This window comes from Telopea speciosissima, chromosome 5, assembly GCF_018873765.1.
Source record: "Telopea speciosissima isolate NSW1024214 ecotype Mountain lineage chromosome 5, Tspe_v1, whole genome shotgun sequence".
Classification (NCBI taxonomy): domain Eukaryota; kingdom Viridiplantae; phylum Streptophyta; class Magnoliopsida; order Proteales; family Proteaceae; genus Telopea; species Telopea speciosissima.
In genome coordinates this window covers 66178241-66199722 of record NC_057920.1, presented here as the reverse complement: position 1 = coordinate 66199722, position 21482 = coordinate 66178241, and the positions used below count along the sequence as shown (strand labels likewise).

Sequence of the window (21482 nt, the reverse complement as noted above, 5' to 3'; positions counted from 1 at the left end):
TCACGTATTAATCTAATTACAGTCTAGATTAATACACTAATGTTTTCTTAAGTCAAAAGCATAAATAGTGAATACAGAAAAGAAAAAGTAAAAATTACCTAAGCAAGGAGTGTGACATAAACTCCTTGCAAGTGTCAAATGATATAAAATGAATGCATATGACCTTTGACCATCTTTAGAACTTCTCTTTAGAACCAAAGCTTATGAAGGTCTTGAATGTTGAAGTCAACATTGGATGATCTTGATGGAGACAAGTAGACTTCATTTAATAGAGCTCTAGAATGGTTTTTCAGTTCTCACAAAAATAGTATTTTGGACTGTAATGGATAGATGAAAAAGTCTGACATTTTCTCTATTTATAGGCTCATTAAAGGCTCTAAAGACATATGCAAAATGTATTCTAACGGATCTATTTTTGGTTCATCCAATCGACTTGAAGAATGATCCGGTCGACCGGATAATATAGCCGTTGGAAGAATATAGTCGTTAAAGAGCCGTTGGAGCAGTATTTGTCCTGCTGGTCGATCGTCGGTCAACCGATTGGTGTTGGGTGACCAGTTGGGGAAACCGGTTGAAACCAGTTGGCTACTGGAACTAAGTGGGCGAAATAACCTCTGTAACCGGTTGGATCGACCGTTTGGTCTTTTGAGATATTTTGTCAGCTTGGCTCTGATGGACTTTGGTCCAGTCCTTTTCCAATCTGTGTTAAGGAATTCCAGAGTCTTTAAGTCACTTCCTAGAGTCTTAAAGTATCTATGAATGATATCATATGCAAGTTTCATTATAATTCATGCAATACAATGTGCATTGAGGAGTGTGTTTCTAATAAGTCTTCAGTTTTGGGTTTCAACTTGATTTCTTCGAGTGATGTTCTTCAATCTTCAAAAGATCTTTTCAAGATCTTTTTTGCTTGAAATCTTGACCTTCCAAGCATTGGCTTGAACATCCTTGTGCTTTATGTCTTTTCAATCTTGGCTTGATCTTCCTTATTTCATCATCAGACCTGTTGACATATTAATATACAATGACGTGTGTCAACTTGTTTGTTATCATCAAAACAATAATGGAGGGAGGGAAGTGTTTTCCCAACACCATCAACCTTTGGAGTCAAAGTGATAAAACTATTGTTCACCCCCTTTGTAATAATTCTCTCAATTAAGAAATTGTGTATAGCATTGCAGATATCATTAGTATTAAGTTCTTTGTCTTTCCTTGAATTTTTCTCAAACACGTTAACTATATATATTATTTATAAGTTTATTTCATCTCATATTACAAAGTTTTTAGGGTTTTTTTCAAATGCCCCTCTCAAATTGCCCATACATACAAATGCACCCTTGAACTTTCACCAACTCCAACTGCACCCCTACTTTCCAAACTTTGTAACACTTTAGTCCAATCCGTTATTCTAGGACGTTAGACGTTAGTTTCAAGGAATCTAATGACCAAAATGCCTTTACGATAAAAACCCACCAAAATTAAAGATTAAAGTGACCAAATTACCCTCATCTTCCCCAAATAGTTTAGGTTTGAAACTGAAAATCAAATAAAACATTAAATCATCCAAAAAAGAGGGGAAAATTGCTCCTAAGGTTTGCAGGTTTAACCCTTTTTTCTTAAAACCATCCTTCGCAGAAAATAAAACATAGAATCGATTGGATGGCCAACAAACGAACGAACTCTTCACAGATGTTATAATCCAAATGAATTGCAAAGCCCAAAAGCAGGTCAGGGATCAAATCTTGTTCTACCTAAATATCTATTTTGTCCTCCTCTGTAGAAAAGCTAAATCTACAAATTGTTTCTACTCACACTATTTGTTCTTCACACTAGAAAATCAGGAAACACATGCTCTGCACATTTTGTTCCAATTAGATACACCTGACACTGGATGGCAGTTATCCCAATCTGGTAGGCTGGAATCATTGTGAATCCCATCTTGGGTCGAGTTTTACCAGGAGACGGAGCTTTCCTAGAGACAATCTCCATATAAACCATCGAGAAATCAACCCCTCTCCACCTGAAAAATCTCAACAACATGATCAAACGCAAAGGCTAATTTATGAAGCATCCATATTGAGCCAGCCATGCTCACAAACGATTCATAGAAGACAGAGGATAACCTCCAGGAATCCTACACCACTTCGTTCTCCTCCAAGTTTCTGAAGAGGTTTGCACCATCAGCCCATGTTTTATTTTCTACAAAGGATGGTTTTAAGAAAAAAAGAGTTAAACCTTAAAACCTTAGGAGCAATTTTCCCTCTTTTTTGGATGAATTTATGTTTTATTCAATTTTTAGTTTCAAACCCTAAACGATTTGGGGAAGATGAGGGCAATTTGGTCACTTTATTCTTTAATTTTGGTGGGCTTTTATCATAAGGGCATTTTGATCATTAGATTCCCTAAAACTAACGTCTAACGTCCCTGAATAACAGACTAGGCTAAAGCGTTATAGAGTTTGGAAAGTAGGGGTACATTTGGAATTAGTGAAAGTTCAAGGGTGCATTTGTACGTATAGGCAATTTGAGAGGGGCATTTGAAAAAAAAACCCAAGGTTTTACTCTCTATTGATGTTATTAAATGAACATGGATTAAATCATATATAATTGTAGCTTCTTCTTGAATTTTCTCTAAAATTGTACTATTCTCTTGTTCTTTATATATTTTCTAATATTTTCTACTCTGTCTATTTAGTAACAGGTTCAATTATTTCTAAGGGTGATATTGAGACTCCAATACTGGTCTAAATCTTTTTGGAACAATGGATGGAAAATGGTTGGCTTAGATACTAGAGCTTCCACAAAATTTTCACAAATAGGCTTACATCAATTCAAAATGCGGTAAAGTTGATAGGTTTCGTATCGTACTTGCCTAAACTGAGCTATCAAATTACAAATAGAAGAAAAGAAAATCTACACACATGGATGCTTTTGAAGAATCAAAGAATGGTATGAATACCTGGATATTCTTTTCGCAGTCTTCTACCTCCATTTTCCTACATGGGCTTTCGGCTTCTTCACACATAATTTTGTTATTATTTCTATCCATTTCCTGGTCTTGCAAGAGAAATATGATGCCAACCCTTGAAAATTCAAAAACAATGTCAAAGAATACATACTTTTTATACTATCGGTCAACCCTTATCTGTTCCATGGGTTTGACTTTCTGTGATCTTCTCCTATCCATGTTAAACTATCTCTATGAGTATAGACATGGTTGGTCTAATCAAAAGATTGTTGCCCAGTTAGATTTTGCATTCAGAACATTCACTTGGTTTGTGATCTCTGCTTACTTGCACATCCAGTTTTCTCATTCAAGTGAACGCAGGTTCCCCATTTTACTAAGGACGTGGTGGGCCTTCTACTTCCTAATGTCTTGTTCCAATATTGTTATACATCTTGGTTTGTATTGGAAACATTCTTCTTTACCATTCTTTCTATGGGCCTCTGATGCTGAATCCTTTATTATTGGTTTGTTCTTTTGCTATGTTGGGTTGTTTGGCAAGAGACAAGAAGATAAAGATTTCAATCTTTTGGATCCTCTTTTGAAAGTTAATTTCAATCAAAACAATGGTGATGGAGAACAAGAATCAAGTGTCAGTGGAGAGAGTGTAACTTCTTACGCAAATGCCAATCTTTTTAGTATTTTTACTTTCACTTGGATGGACCCTTTGCTTGCACTTGGGTATAAAAAAACATTGGACTTGGATGATCTTCCTCAACTTGCTAATTGTGATTGTGCCAATGTGATTCTTTCTTATTTTAAAAATAAACTTGAATCTGATGGCAATGACAATGGTAGTAGTGGCCAAGTAAGCACACTCAAGCTAGTGAAGGCATTGATTCTCACAACGTGGAAAGAAATTTTATGCACAGCCCTATTCTCCATCGTACGCACATTGGCTTCTTATGTTGGACCATACCTTATTGACGCATTTGTTCAATATCTCAATAACCCTAACCAACTAAAATATAAAGGATATGAGCTAGTATTTAATTTCTTTCTTTCAAAGCTCATAATGAGCCTATCAGAGAGGCACTTGTTCTTTCAATTGCGAAAGATGGCAATTAAGGTGCGTGCTGCCTTGTTATCAATAGTCTATAAGAAGGGTCTCAAGCTTTCAAGCCAATCAAAGCAGGGTCACACTAGTGGGGAGAATATTAATTTATTGAGTGTTGATGTTGAAAGGATCAGCTTTTTCAGTTGGTACTTGCATGATATATGGTTGATGCCTATTCAGATAGTTCTAGCATTGTTGATCTTGTACAAGAGCTTGGGGCTTGCTTCACCTGTAGCTTTTGTTGCCACAACGATTTTGATGTTAGCAAATATTCCATTGGGAAAACTACGAGAGAAATTGCAGGGGGAATTGATGGATTCAAAAGATCAAAGGATGAAGGTGACATCTGAGGCTCTGAGGAATATGAGGATTCTCAAGCTCGAAGGCTGGGAGATGAAGTTCTTGACTAAGATAATTGAGCTTAGAAACTTGGAAACAAGATGGTTAAAAAAATTACTTTATTCATCAGCTATGATTTCATTTGTCTATTTGTCTGCTCCCATGTATGTATCCCTGGCTACTTTTGGGTTTTGTATGTTTGTGGGAATTCCACTAGAGTCGGGGAAGATTCTATCTGCACTTACAACATTTCTCATATTGAAAGGACCCATTTATAATCTCCCAGACACAATTTCTATGGTAGTTCAAACTAAAATTTCCCTCGACAGGATAATCTCATTCTTATGTCTCGATGAACTTGATCCAAATGTAGTACAAAAACTTCCAAGAGATGGTGTTGAAGTTGCAGTTCAGATAGTCAAGGGAAATTTCTCTTGGGACCTTCATTCCCCTAATTTCACACTAAAAGATCTTAATTTCCGAGTGTCCCATGGTATGAGAGTGGCTGTTTGTGGTGCTATTGGGTCAGGCAAGTCAAGCCTGCTTTCATGCATATTAGGGGAAATGCCGAAGGTATAGGAGCAATTAAATTGAATGGAACGACAGCCTATGTTGCACAATCACCTTGGATACAGAGTGTAAAGATAGTTGACAATATATTATTTGGTAAGGATATGGACAAGGAAAGATACGATATGATCCTTGAAGCATGTTCATTGAAGAGGGACCTAGAATTGTTTGCTTTTGGGGACCAAACTATCATAGGCGAGAGGGGACTCAACCTGAGTGGTGGGCAAAAGCAAAGAATCCAGTTGGCACGTGCACTATACCATGATGCTGATGTTTATCTGCTTGATGACCCTTTTAGTGCCGTGGATGCTCACACAGGAACTCATCTATTTAAGGTAATATATTTGATCTTTATATCCAAGGTTTTCCATGATGAAAATGACTTAAGATTATACATATCATTCCTTAAATCACAATTTTGTTCACTAGAAACTGAGCTTGATCTAAAAGTTAATCTACGAAGAATAAAATCATTGTTATCTATAGAAACAAGACATTAAACGATTCATGTTTTTTAAATTAAACCTATGGTTTGCTACTTATCATGGTGAAAAATAAATTGTATTAATATGCATTACTTTTGCTTCTTTTTGAGTGCCTAATATGAGCATCTTAACTTTTTTTTTTTGGTGACAGGAGTGTTTGCTAAGAATTTTGGGTTCAAAAACAGTAATTTATGTTACTCATCAAGTAGAATTTTTACGTTTTGCTGATCTTATCATGGTGAGAATATGTCAACTTTCTTTTTCGACTTTAAATTCACCAACCCGATTTAAAAGTGATTATTACCTTCTCTTGTTTGGTAGGTTATGAGTGATGGAAAGATTACTCAAATAGGAAAGTACGAAGAAATTCTTAGTTCAGGAACTGACTTTATGAAATTAGTGGGTGCACATAAGAAAGCTTTGGCAGACCTTAATTTTATTGAACATGTGGATGGTTCGGATAATTTAAGTAGTGGTGAGGAAGATGGTAATATGTTGCGTAACAAGAAGTCTATTAAAGAAGATGAAGAAAAAGAACCCAAAAACTGCAAAACAGAAAAACTGGTTGGCCTAGAAGGGCAGCTTATCCAAGAAGAAAATAGAGAAAAGGGCGAAGTCAATATTTCAGTCTACTGGAAGTATATTACGGCTGCATACAAAGGTGCTTTTGTACCATTCATATTGTTGGCACAAATTCTTTTTCAGCTTCTCGAAATAGCTAGTAATTACTGGATGGTGTTGGCTACTCCCATTTCAAAGGATGTGAAACCTCATGTTACAGGATCCACTCTAATATTTGTTTATTTTTCTTTAATCGTTGGAAGCTCTCTTTGTGTACTTACAAGATCCATGCTCATTGTAACTGCTGGATACAAGACGGCCACTTTGTTCTTCAACAAAATGCATTTGTGCATTTTCCGTGCTCCTCTATCATTTTTTGATTCTACTCCGAGTGGAAGAATTTTAAATCGGGTAAGTAAACATGCTTATTTATTCTTAGGATCCAAACGATCTTCTTTGATCACCATAGAAGTTATATAATTTTAAATTTACAGTAACTATTTTTTTATATAAGTATCTATAGATCAAAGTGCTGTTGATACTTCTATTCCACATCAAATTGAAGAATTTCTTATCTCAATCATATTATTCATAGGAACTGCTGCAGTAGTGTCACAAGTTGCATGGCAAATGTTAATAGTTTTTATTCCGATGACGATAGCATGCATCTGGTACCAGGTAATTCTATAGCCACTTCACTTCACATGATTAAAATTTCAAATTAAGCTCAACCATTTTTTTCCCATGGTTAACAGGCCATACAAGTTGGCCCAAGCTCTGTGTAACCGATAAAGACAAAATTTGCTTTGTTCACTCTAGAACTGAATTAGTGGTGGATACATATATGTTTGGGTGTGAAAATGGTGATTAAACATTAATGTTCTTCTTGAATTTGTGAATAATATGCACAAGAAATCTATTTTCTCAATCACAAATTTTTAGGTAATTAATACAAAGATGCATTCTTTTAATTACCAAAATTGTTTGAGAACAAGACCAAATCATAGTTGTCAAGGCACCACCTAGGCAACAAAGCAGTCCTAGCCTAGGTGATCGTTTTCCATATTGTTCAATGTGCTTAGGCAGAAAAATAGGGGGAAATGACGGGGGAAAATAAGAAAAAGGGGAGAGGAAACGGAGCGGGGTGGGGGGAATAGGAAAACAAATATGGGAAATTCGAAGAAAACCAAAGAGAGTGGAAAGATAAGAAGAAAAATGGGGAAATAATAACAGCTGGCAAAGCTGCCAGAAAGTTTGCAATGGCAGCCAATGTCACCATTTTCCCTTCCATCAAGAAGAAGAAGACCCTCTCATATCATAAGTAAAAGGGAAAAAATTCATTATTTTACACATTACTTCCCCTCTAAAAGTTGAACTAATAGGACAAAAGTTGTGTTTTGTACAAAACTCCCCTCTTTATGTAATACAACTTGACCACCTAGGTGCCATGCCAACAAGGCACCGGTGCCCATCACCTAGGCTGACCATTCCACCATGACAACTATAGACCATAAAGTCCAATGAAGTGCACCAAAAGGGGCATGACTATTCTTTTGATATGCATAAAATATTTTAAATATGTATGGATAAAAATATAATATGCCCTAAGCGTTGTAGGTAATTCCAACGGTCGAAGCTTAAACTAAAAATAAGTTATTAAATTAACGAATTACAAAAATCATTTAAGGGAGAAGGTTTTCTGGTCTAGCAGTCCACATAACCAAGTCATGGTTGAATACCTACTTCTATCATATGGTGAATCAGATTGTATTGAAATCTAGTAGATAGGCAAACCCCGAAAGAACCTTCCTCACGTGTTAAGTTTCATCTCAAATGGAGTTGTCCATGTGGTGAAATCATTGAAAAAATTTAGGATTTAACATGGGTGTAAGGGACTATCAAGGGGATGCATTGATATACATGAGAGGGTATGGCATTACATGAGATAAATGATGAATTTGGGTTTGAAATTTGGCATGTACTCTATCCAAACCATCTCCTAGATATCCGTTGGTCATATTTACCATTTAATCATTCCATGTGGTAAAATTAGGCATCCCATCCAAAGACGGAGACCTCCTTACCTAGTATGCCGATAAGGGAAACTTTTGTTTCGTCCAAAAAAAAAAAAAAAAAAAAAAAAAGGAAAACTTTTGCAAATAATAAATAATAAATAAATTTTGTTTGCATGAGATAAATAGTAAATCAGTTAGTAACTCTGAAAATAAATAAGTAGATGTTCTAAAATGATAGATTGGTAAAAAATTTGAAGGGTGAAGTGTTTTCTATCTGGGAATGTGGCTCCTACACCTACGCAGGGGGCAATAGGAGCGCACGCAGAAGCATCAACAGGGGGTCATTTTGCATTTCATGGGGGTGGTGTGGTCATCCCCCCCCCCTCCATGTGTTTGGATGTAAGGATACACTCCCCCACAGAAAACATTTCTCCATTTTAATTAAATTAGTAATCATCCAACAATATTGGATCATTTGGAGGGTTGTTTTAGTTAAACTGACCATTAAATAGTTGTTCCCCATTTAAATTAGTCATGTGTTAAGTTTTGGACCCAACATAACATTTATTGCCGCCCATGTTTGGATTTCTACTCTTTTATTTTCAATCATTGGACTGTAGTTGCTTAAAGTTGCAGAAGTTGAATTCTTATCCATTCATCGCTCAAATTTGATAGATAGATAGGTGGTGATTTGGACAATGCAACCTACATCCACAAAATTTGAGCCCCAATGGAACTGCCATGTGACAAGTATTTGGGCAGTCAAGAGAAGCCTATATTGGTGAATCATCCAAGAAGCTATGCCACATTATTAATTAGTTGTTAATTTTCAATGGAAAAATCTTCTTCTCCTTTTCAATCTGTTTTTTTTCCACTTCCCTAGTAGTTTTCAATCTCTCCTTTACATCCCTCTTTCTTTTCTAAGTAAAGCATGTGGACTATGCTTTTATGCATACTAAGCAAGCAAAATTATTGCAATTAGGCTAAGTGAAGTACTAATGTTCACTATATTGCATTTTTTTCCATTAAACTACATATTCATGTGCTTTTTCGACATTACCAAATAAGGCCATATTGATTGGTCCATCTTTAACAATTTAAATTTGGATAAAAAAATTGGATATAGGCACATGTGGTTATTGACTGAATTGAAATTTGATAATATAATTAAAAATTTGGTAAAAAAAAATGGATATTACAAATACAATTACGCTCATTTTCAATAAGCTTATTATCTTGGAAATCAAGTATTCAATTAACATCTAATAAAAATAGAGAATAATTGTCCTTCAAAAAGAACAGTTGAAGTAAATAAAATAAAATGAAATATATATCTATAGTTACATCCATAATATGGTGTCATTAGCAAAGGTCACATTAAGAAATCTCATAAAGAAAAGCTATAACATTTTTTCTCTAACTATACATTCATTATACATTTTATGAAATTTGTCTTGTAGCATTACTATAAATCAACGGCACGAGAATTATCACGGTTGGCCGAGGTATGTCGAGCTCCAATTATACAACATTTTTCTGAATCTAGTTTAGGTTCAACCACAATCAGGTGCTTTGATCAAGTACAAAGGTTTACGGACACAAACCTCAAATTGGTGGATGGGTTTTCTCGACCCAAATTTTATTTCTCTGGTGCAATGGAGTGGTTATGCTTCCGTATGGATATGTTGGCATCCATCACATATGCCATTTCTTTAGTTTTCTTGATCTCAATGCCGAACGAAATACTCAGTCCTGGTAAAAAGTTAAACTTAAGATCTTATGAAATCATCTTTTAGGGCAGCCATGATAATCGCTCACATGAAAACAAGATTTTAAATTTATTTTATTTTATTTTCTCTCTTGAAGGTGGTGTGGGTTTAGCAGTCACATATGGACTTAATTTCAATTTGCAAGGAGTTGTATGGGATCTTAACAGACTTGAGAATTGGATCATATCTGTTGAAAGAATATTGCAGTATGCATGTATCCCTAGTGAACCCCCTATGCTGGTAGAAGGAAATAGGCCAGATCGTGAATGGCCTTCAAAGGGGAAAGTTGATATTGTTGGTTTACAGGTAATCTCTAATCTTGATTCTTTAAGTCTCTCTCCTTATGTGTTTCCTCATTTCATGGAATAGAGCCTCTGAAGCCTAACGTTGTTGAATAGTTGTTCATGCTCTTATGGAATTCTACTAAACTTCATGATTTGATTATTTAATATGTATGTAGGTCCGGTATGCCCCACACCTTCCTCTTATATTGCGAGGTATCACATGCACATTCCCTGGAGGGATGAAAATTGGCATCGTTGGAAGAACGGGAAGTGGTAAATCAACTCTCGTACAGGCTCTCTTCCGCATGCTTGAACCTGTAGTCGGTAAAATTAGGATAGATGGTATCAACATCTCTAGTATTGGTCTTCATGACTTACGATCAAGATTGAGCATCATCCCACAAGACCCGGCAATGTTTGAAGGGACTCTAAGAAGTAATCTTGACCCACTTGAAGAGTACACGGATGAACATATTTGGGAGGTGGGCTTTCTGTCATTCTATAAATAATCTTTAGTAAGTGACGAGATTATGAAAATAACTTTTGCTTACTGATGATTCACACACAAAACAAACACAGCATATGTTGGAATTTTTTTTAAAATATTGATGTGGACTTTTAGTCCCACATCGGCTATGAAAGGAAAGCTCATTGGGTTTATATGTGTTAGTAGTTAGTAGTTATTATTATCACATGTAATGCTAGAAGAGATTGTACGGTGCATTTGCGAGCGAGGACGGTAACCGTCCGAGCACGTACGCATGTGCGTGCGCGTGCGTGAGGCACAATGTGGCGCTTTGATGGCGCACTTTGCACTTCGCACGTGCGCATCGTCACAGTATGTCGCCTTAATCTTTTTGGGATCGACGGTGTCTGATCAAAGGGTGCTTAGAATCGATCCGACCGTTGGATCGGTGGCTGATCAAAGAGGGAGTGCAACCCTTCGTTTAACATTGACCCCAAGAGTTGCAGCCCACACGAACAGCCAAGGGAGCCCAGCCCAATAGTCATGACCTGTCAGGTCAAGCCATATGAGCCAATGGGTGTGACCCATCCGAACAGGCCTTGTGGGCCTATAAATGGGCCACGAATTCTCTCAGTCCAGAGATCAAAAAAAATCTCGATAGCTTCACGGTTCATCGTCCCTCCAACCAGAATGATCCGCTGATTTATCTTGGGAGGCGGGTTTGCTGCAACCCTTTGCGGGATTAAGAGGGTGCAAATACTGTCTTAAGGACAGAACGTTTTCGTTCGACTGGGCCTTCTTTCTGTCCTCTCCTTTTTGTTCAGATTTCTAACAATCTTAAGACAGATATTGTTCAATGGAGGAGACTGCAATCATGAAGATACACGGGAGCGAGATAAGCAAACTTGAGAAGTTTGATGGGTCATTTTCAAACGTTGGAAAGGGAAGATGTATTTCTTCCTCACTTGCTTTGAAACTTGCTCATGTCTGACGAAGAGAAGCCGATGCACCAACACCGGCGGACACCACTGCAGAAGCTTCAAATGGAGAGACACCGGTGCGAAACAGCGCGAAGTGGGAGCAAGACGACTTCATGTGCAAGGGCTACATCCTCAATGGATTATCAAACACACTTTATGATGTGTATGAGCCCAAATTTGCAGACAGCACGTCGAGAGAACTATGGGAGGATCTCGACAAAAAGTACAAAATTGAGGATACTGGCAACAAGAAGTTTCTTATAAGTAAGTTGTTTGATTACAGGATGGTAGGAGATAAGTCTATTATTTCACAAACCTATGAGTTGCAAGGTCTCATGAATCAAATCATCTCTGAGGGTCATTCTCTTGACGAATCTTTCCAAGTGTCATCTATTATTTCAAAGTTACCTTTTACTTGGAAAGATTGTCGGAAAGAGTTGAAACAGAAGAAGGATGCAATGACTATGCAAGAGTTGATTAAGTATATCCAAGTTGAAGAGAATTCTCGCAAACTGGGTAAACTTGAATTGGAGGAAAAATCTCCAAAGGCTCATGTCATAGAAAATGCATCTTCTAAGGGCAAGAAGAGAAAGTATGATGGGAAAGGCACTGTTTCTGAGAAGAAAAAGGGTACATTTATTAACCCCAAAGTGGCTTGCTGGAAATGCGGAAAAGCCGGTCATTTCAAGAAACAGTGCAGAGTTTATATCAAGGAGAAGCAACAAAAGGACCAAGCCAACATGGTTGACAATGATGACTGGGCTGCTATGATATCTGAGGTATATGCAGTGGGTGATGATGAGGAATGGTGGATCGATTCCAGTGCAACCAAACATGCTGCCAAGAACAAAAATTTGTTCAAAGTTTATGAACCTATAGCAGATGGACAAGATCTCTTTATGGGAAATTCTTCAACTGCTAAGGTCATAGGTAAAGGCAGAGTGGTTCTGAATCTCACATCCGGGAAAAAACTTACTTTGAATGATGTACTTCATGTTCCTGATATTAGGAAGAACTTAATGTATGTAAGCTTGCTTGACAAACATGGATTTAAAATCCTGTTTGAGTCAGGGAACATCATAGTGTCCAAAGGGGGAGTTTATGTTGGGAAAGGATATGCATCGAACGGGATGTATAAATTTAATATGATTAATGAAAACTCATCTTCTGCTTACATTGTTTCTACTTTTGATACATGGCATTCTAGACTTGGGCATGTTAATTATAAGTGCATGAGAAATATGGTTAAATTAGGTTTATTACCAGAATGCACATCTTCTAGTTATGACAAATGTTCTGTATGCATCAAGTCTAAAATTGCTAGAAAATCTTTTAAGAAAGTAGAAAGGAATACACAACTCTTAGAATTAGTACATTCTGATTTGTGTGAGTTAGAAGGTATTCTAACTAGAGGTGGTAAAAGATATTTCATCACATTTATAGATGACTATTCAAAATACACATATGTATATCTGTTAAGGACTAAAGATGAGGCTTTGGAGAAATTCAAAATCTACAAAGCCGAAGTGGAAAACCAATTGGATCGTAAGATTAAAATCTTACGAACTGATAGGGGAAGAGAATACTTCTCCACTGATGATTTTTGTGAAGTTTATGGAATTATCCATCAAACAACGGCACCCTATAGTCCTCAACAGAATGGAGTAGCAGAAAGGAAAAATAGGACTCTAACAGAAATGGTGAATACACTTTTACTTACTTCTGACTTACCAAAGAATTTATGGGGGGAAGCATTAATGACTGCTTGTCATATACTTAACCGTATACCCCATAAAAAGACTAATATCACTCCCTATGAATATTGGATGAAGAGAAAACCTTCTCTTGGATATTTCAAAATATGGGGATGTAGAGCATTGGTAAGATTAACTGATCCTAAAAGACCTAAATTAGGTGAAAAGGCAATTGAATGTATTTTCATTGGCTATGCCCAACATAGCAAGGCCTATAGATTTCTAACGATGGAATCTACAGAGACCGTTAGCCAAAATACAATTTTGGAATCTAGAGATGCTGAGTTCCTTGAGGATTCATTCTCTAGGAAACGGAAGAATGAAAATACAAACAAGGAGGATCAAGATATTGTTCAATCAAATTCTGAGAATAATGAGAGTGTTGAACTTAGAAGAAGTAAAAGAGTTAGAGTGGAAAAATCCTCTGGTCCAGATTTCTATCAATTCTTGGTAGAAGGAAACAGAAATGAAGTTACATATTCTTGTGTGTATAATGTTGAACATGATCCATTGACTTTTCAAGAAGCCATGAATTCTCAAGATTCTGCTTTTTGGCAAGAAGCTATAAATGATGAAATGGATTCTCTCATGGGTAATAAAACATGGGTTTTAATAGATTTACCTCCTAGATTTAAATCTATTGGTTGTAAGTGGATTTTTAAGCGAAAGCTTAAAGCTGATGGAACCATTGATAAATTTAAAGCTAGGCTTGTAGCAAAGGGCTTTAAGCAAAAAGAAGGCATTGATTATTTCGATACATATGCTCCTGTTGCTAGAATTAGTACAATTAGATTGTTAATTGCTTTAGCATCGATTAATAAACTTGTTATACACCAAATGGATGTTAAAACTGCTTTTCTAAATGGAGATTTAGAAGAAGAAGTTTACATGGAACAACCTGAAGGGTTTGTTTTGAAAGGCCAGGAAAGTAAGGTTTGTAAACTAGTCAAATCTTTATATGGTCTAAAACAAGCTCCTAAGCGATGGCATGATAAATTTGACCAAAAGGTTGTAGCAAATGGATTTAGAATAAATGAATCTGATAAATGTGTTTATTCTAAATTCAAGAATGGACATGGTGTTATAATATGTTTATATGTTGATGATATGTTAATCTTTGGTACTAATACAAGCACTGTTTTGGAGACAAAGGCTTTCCTATCTTCGTGTTTTGATATGAAAGATATGGGTGAAGCAAATATAATTTTGGGAATCAAAATTGTTAGATCCTCTGATTGTATTTCTTTAACACAGTCTCATTACATAAAGAAAATATTAAAGAAATTCAATCATGAGGACTGTGAACCAGTTGCTACCCCATATGATCATTATACTAGATTAATTTCTAATGAAGGGAATTGTATATCTCAATTGGAATACGCTAGTATCATTGGCGACTTAATGTATGCCATGCGATTGCACTCGTCTCGATATAGCTTTTTGCGATTGGTGTTTTGAGTAGGCTTACTCATAACCCTGGACAAATTCATTGGAATGCGTTTCTAGAGTACTTAAGTACTTAAAGGGCACAATGAATTATGCATTAAGTTATAAAGATTTTCCCGCAGTACTAGAAGGATACACAGATGCTAATTGGATCATAGGATCCGATGAATCAAAATCCACAAGTGGTTGGATATTTACCTTGGGTGGATGATCAATTTCTTGGGGATCCAAGAAACAGACTGTAGTTTCACACTCCACTATGGAGTCTGAATTTATCGCTTTAGCAATGACAGTAAAGGAAGCAGAATGGCTTAGGGACCTCTTAACAGAGATTCCTCTGTGGCCTAAGCCAATACCTGCTATATCAATATCTTGTGATAATGAAGCAACATTATCAAGGGCTTATAATAAAGTCTACAATGGAAAGTCAAGGCATATCAGTTTAAGACATAGCTATGTAAGAGAACAACTCATCAAAGGAGTTGTGACTGTTAGTTATGTAAAGTCAAAGGAAAATTTGGCTGATCCCTTTACAAAAGGCCTGGGTAGGGATGTGGTATGGAAGACTTCCAGGGAGATGGGTTTAAAGCTTTTAAATGAGAGGTAACCTGCAAGTGAAAACCAACTAGACACTAGACCAACATCTAGTCAACTAGTTCAATGGAAAAACACTTGTAGTAATAACCGGTTATGCACTCAACTAGTAGAGATAAGATCTCTTGACATCTCAAGGTAGTGCATGTTTGTATGGAGAAATCGACAGAGGGTAGGATCAATCCTTCAATGAGTCTATGCCTTATAGGAAATGCAAGTCATACAATTGTATTTTATTAGATTCACTTATATAAGTGCAGGAAGTGGGGCCGCTTCTGCGAGATTCAAAGCTTGTCTCTAAGGCACTTATGAAAACCTAAGATGAAAGCACAAGGCCATAAATGTGCGGGTGTTATTTGAAACTATGTTCAAGTAAGTCATATATCTAGTATATTAGATTTGTCGCTATAAAATTCTAAGTTCAAGGCTACGGCTACTTCGTTTTTGACAAGTACTAATGTATTTTGACAACATAAAGGTTCAAGTCGAAAGACACCTTTATGTAAGTATGATTTAGAAGTACAGAGAGTTTATTGACTGAGGCTCAATTATTTTAAAAATTGGGAGAAATTGTTGGAATTTTTTTTAAAATATTGATGTGGACTTTTAGTCCCACATCGGCTATGAAAGGAAAGCTCATTGGGTTTATATGTGTTAGTAGTTAGTAGTTATTATTATCACATGTAATGCTAGAAGAGATTGTACGGTGCACTTGCGAGCAAGGACGATAACCGTCCGAGAGCATACGCATGTGCGTGCGCGTGCGTGAGGCGCAATGTGGCTCTTTGATGGCATACTTTGCACTTCGCAAGTGCGCATCATCGCAGTATGTCGCCTTAATCTTTTCGGAATCGACAGTGTCTGATCAAAGGGTGCTTAGGATCGATCCGACCGTTGGATCGGTGGCTGATCAAAGAGGGAGTGCAACCCTTCGTTTAACATTGACCCCAAGAGTTGCAGCCCACACGAACAGCCAAGGAAGCCTAGCCCAATAGTCATGACCTGTCAGGTCAAGCCATATGAGCCAATGGGTGTGACCCATCCGAACAGGCCTTGTGGGCCTATAAATGGGCCACGAATTCTCTCGACCCAAAGATCAAAAAAATCTCTGATAGCTTCACGATGTTACTGTCCCTCAACCTTGATAAATCCGCTGATTTATCTTGGGAGGCAGGTTTGCTGCAACCCTTTGCAGGATTAAGAGGGTGCAAATACTATCTTAAGGACAGAACGTTTTCGTTCGACTCAGGCCTTCTTTCTGTCCTCTCCTTTTTGTTCAGATTTCTAACAGCATAACTAACTCTTGGGACATGTATCCTTATGAACTCGTTTCGTATGGTTGTCTTCCTTTTTTATTTTTGCTCAGCTTTTTAAATCCTTTCTACTAGGACATTGAAATCATTTCATTGGACCACCTTGTGTGTCAAGTTGGGACCTGGGAAACGTACTATTTTTCCGGTTGTATTTCCATTTGTACTTCATACCTCATTGCTTGTTCATTTCATCTCTTAGCCCATCTTTAGTGATCAAATTTAACAAGGACTTTTTGTTGTCTTAGGTTTTAGACAGATGCCAACTTGGTGATAAAGTTAGAAAGGAAGGAAAGCTTGATTCTATAGGTTGGTTTCTTCTCATATTCACTCTGTATTAAAGCTGATCAACTTCAATTTATCTATGCATAAGTACACAATCTTTTCAAAATCTTGGAATATGATATCTCTAACTTCTTGCGCACAATCTTTTTCGAACAAAAAGTGGGGGAAGAAAAGTTAATGAAAATAATATCCTGAATAGCTAACTGATTTTCATATGGTGATTGTCACAGTTACTGAGAATGGAGAAAATTGGAGCATGGGACAAAGGCAACTAATCTGTTTAGGGAGGGTACTACTCAAGAAGAGTAAAGTGTTAGTACTCGATGAAGCTACAACATCAATGGATACAGCAACTGACTATCTCATTCAACAAACACTTAGGCAACACTTCTCAGGGTCTACTGTCATCACAATTGCACATAGGATAACATCGATCCTTGATATTGATATGGTTCTCCTTCTTGATAATGGTTAGTAGCTAGTAATTAGTATACCATAAAGAAATTGGTTCAAATGATTTTGATAATACGTTTTCTCATGCTTTTGAGGTACTTGCCTAATTAAATTGACATGTTTTCTTGTGTTAAGCAGGTCTTATACTGGAATATGATTCCCCAGCCAGATTGCTCGAGATCAAATCTTCATCATTTGCAAAGCTTGTTAGGGAGTATACTCGAAGATGTAGTTCCTAGGTTATGAACACTAAGTAAGTGTTTTGAAAGTTCAAATGTAGGCAGGAGATTCATTGCTTTGGAGAGTGACAAAATATTTTTTAGAAGAAGACAGTTGAATAGATATCGAGTCTAACTTTAATCATTGAGTTGGCATTGACATCCAATTGAAATATTGGGACTAGAAAAAAGAAGATGAGGGGAAATATTTTTCTCTATGCATCTCTATAAACCTTGGGAGAAGTTTTAATAGTATGCAGTATCTTTAGACAGTCACAAATATCTACTACATTGCATAAAGTTTTGTGGACAAATATAGCTCAAGGTCTCTTATTGTCAAGTTTTAACCAAAATGGAGTTGGTCAAGGGGCAAACTAAGCTTTGAAAATCCAGTGAAAGCATGCAACTATAAATTTTTAAAAAAAATAGATATCTAAAAATACAAGTGAATATGCCAATACATGGGAGTGCATATCTTGAATTTAATTGAGTCAAAAATTTGTCACGTGGTCAACCTTAGACATAAATATCCAAACGGTCAAAATTGCCTCTATATCTTGATTTATCGATTGAAAGAATTTTCATAAATAACATGTGTTGTGTTTGGTATGCATTCTAGTTCAATTTCGCATTCTTGGACGATAAAAACAACTATTTTTATCATCCAAAAATGCAAAATTTACCTTGAATGCATTCAAAGAATGCATACCAAACACAGCTTAAGTCTTGCTATAATTAAATTTCTGAGTTTCCCTGCTTCTGAAAGTTGTCCTTCCCTGTTTACCGAAAAAAAAAAAAAAGAAAGTTGTCCTTCCCTTCTTGCATTCTAGACCAAAAGTCTCGAAAATGGTTCTTAGAGCAGCAATTTGAATTTTTCCAAGAGCCAACCATATGGGAAGGTCATTCTAACATAAAAAATGTATGGTTTAGGTTCTTCAGAAAAAAAAATACATTCTAAGTAAATAACACTTCAAGATAGCTAAATTATGAATGGGAAATGGTCTATATATACTTAGATGCCCTTAGGCATAAATGACTTTAAGCCCTGCACAATAACTAATAACAGTGACAAACTTGGGGCTAGAACATCTTATATAATAGGTGAAACAACATTGTTTTTCGCACTTTCTTACTCCCAAGTATTTGTATTAAAACAATCAAGCAATGGTAAGTAGCATGAAATTAAGTGCTGAACCTGTTTTCTTTTGCTTCACAGAAAGGAAAGATGAAATCATAATTAACCTACATCCCAGGAAGCCCTGCAATATACGCTAGGGAGATCTGCCATCCATTTACATTTACAAGAATGAAATTATAAAGAGAGTACTAGAAGCCTTCTCTTGGGTAACCAAAGCTGTTAGAAAAACAACCCAGCAGAATGGTGATTTTGAAGAAGAAAACAAAAAAGAAGGAGAAATCACACACACTTGAATGGTTTCAAACTCAACATAGATGGGGCGTGCAAGGGGAACCCTGGTGTTGGGAGAGGAGGGGGAATCATAAGGGATGGTGCAGGGAAGGTCCTGATGGCTTTCGCCAACCACTATGGAGTCTATACAAACTCAATTGCTGAGTTTAGGGCCTTGAGGGATGGGCTCAAGCTTTGTGAGGAATTGGGTCTTAGAGAAGTGTTAGTAAATTCGGACTCTGCTTTTACTGTGCAATGTGTTCTCAAGAGGAAATGCAACGTGTGGAAGCTCTGGTACTGGTATAATGAGATAGAAATTCTCATGGAAGAGCTGCAGGCAAATTGCTTTTATGTACAAAGAAGGAAATAGAGCTGCAGATTGGCTTGCGAACTATGCGTGCATGTCTGACACTAACTCCAGGTTCGGGACTGAGGTAGCTTTACCCGATGGCCTCGATCGCATCGTCTGGGAGGATTCCCTGTATGACAATGATTCTAGGTGGGCTTTGTATGGGAGTGAGAGTATCTGATGAGTGTGTGTGTATCTTGTTTTGTGGCAGGTTGGGGTAAGGCGGGTATGTCCCCCCCCTTGTAAGCATTATTCATTTCTTTGATTTTCAATAAAAGCCTAGGGACCAGCCCGGGTCCCAGAGAATATTCGGGTTAAAAAAAAAAAAGGAGAAATCACACACACACAAGACAGTATTTTATGTGGTTCACCCCCATGAAGGAAGCTACATCCACGGCCGAGCGATAGTACACGATAGTACGAAACTACAATTTCAATGAAGAATAATACAGACCCTCTCTCTCATCTCTTAAGAGATACAATATATAGGAAAACCCTAACCTAGAAAGTACAAGACTGCCCCTAGAGACCCATCCGGTCTAGTTTGAGATTTGAACCAAAATAAGACAAAATACATATCAAATCAAATGCGAAATGGCCCGCTAAAGGAACACCATAGCACTTTCTGAACAGGGATTAGGCTTCACCAATAACAAAAGGACAATTCATTCTCTCTACTTCCTTCTATGAGCTTCAAGCCCATGTAATTGCCATTCTCTAGTGGTGAAGCTCCCAACTTGCAAGAAACTTGTGGTGAAATGGAAATAGTAGTACTACCGTGGTGTGACCGATTGAGGGTCTTATGCCATTCATCTGTGGCAGAGTTCTTGACATATTGTGGATGGAGTTCGATACTAGAAGCCATTTACTCAGGGGTGCTAATGCTCACTTTTCCCCTGTCCTCCCCTTTCTTTGAACTTTTTTTCTTTCTTTTCTTTTTTCTTTTTTTTCCCAGGGCTTGCGCACGACCACGTAACACACACGAACCGGGAGATACTGAGGCCCCCATGTTCACCAAGGAGTTTCCTCTTAGGCGGGTGGCAGTAAGAGGGGAGGTGGAGTCAAACTCAGGACCTTCAGCTTCCTTAGGCCTCGTCCCTTGCCAACTACGCTGCCCCTTGGGGTTAGCCCCTTTCTTTGAACTTGTTTTGGTCAAATTGGTGACAAACTCACAATGTCCTCCCTTTCTTTGAATACCCATGCTGATTCTAGGTTCACATGGAGGAATGCAGATTGAGAACCAAAGCCACCATGAACACATTTTAGCTAGACCTTGCCTTAATTGACACCTTCCATTTGCTTCTTCCTATCCACACCAAATCTGATACCGTGAAATAAATCCCTGGTGGAATCTCATGGGGCTGTGATTGAGCTTAATGTTTAATGTTGAAGCTGATAAAGTTGTGAAGTTTCCATCCCTAAATCCATCCAGAATGCCGAGTTTTTTTTTGCTAGAAGATGCTTGCAATAAAAGAACGACAAAGAGCCAACTACAAAGACAGGAAAAAACAAAGAACACTGCTACTGGCTATGACAGCCAGCCAGCTCCCCCCAACCCATTACAAGAACCAGTATCTAGGCATACCCATAGCATCACGAGCCAAATTTTCTTCAATATGTCTAGGAAAGGGAATACTTGTGGAAGACACTCCCGTTATCGCCGCATGTTTAGCCAAGTAGTCAGCAATAGGATTTGCTTCTCTATAACAGTGTGTAATTTTCCAATTGCAGGAATCCAGAAAAGGTTTTAGCACCGGCCATCTTTGGAGCGCAAACCACGGAATTTTGGAATTTTGAATAGACAATACCAAGGAAGCCGAATCAGATTCTATCCAAAGCTCTGTGAAGCCTCTCTCCCTAGCAAAAAATAGCCCATCTAACAAAGCCTCGAACTCAGCTACAAAGCTGTTTGAGACCCCCAAGTATCTGCAATATGAATGAACCACTTGGGCTTGGGAATTTCGAAAAACTCCCCCAGCCCCCGCCCTTCCTGGATTCCCAATAGAGCTGCCATCAATGTTAAGCTTGATCCACTGCCAATCAGGCCTGCACCAAAACACCTCCAGAATATCGCGAGTAGAGGCATTAGAAATAGCCAATCCTAGGTTCCTAACACAGCTCAAGTCCTGAAAATTT

The 21482-nt window shown here is 37.4% G+C and overlaps 1 pseudogene; it reads left to right on the top strand.

The window, feature by feature from the left end:
* The first annotated feature begins 3136 nt into the window (after nt 1-3136).
* LOC122661673 overlaps nt 3137-21482 on the top strand; it is a 36727-nt pseudogene continuing 18381 nt past the window's right edge.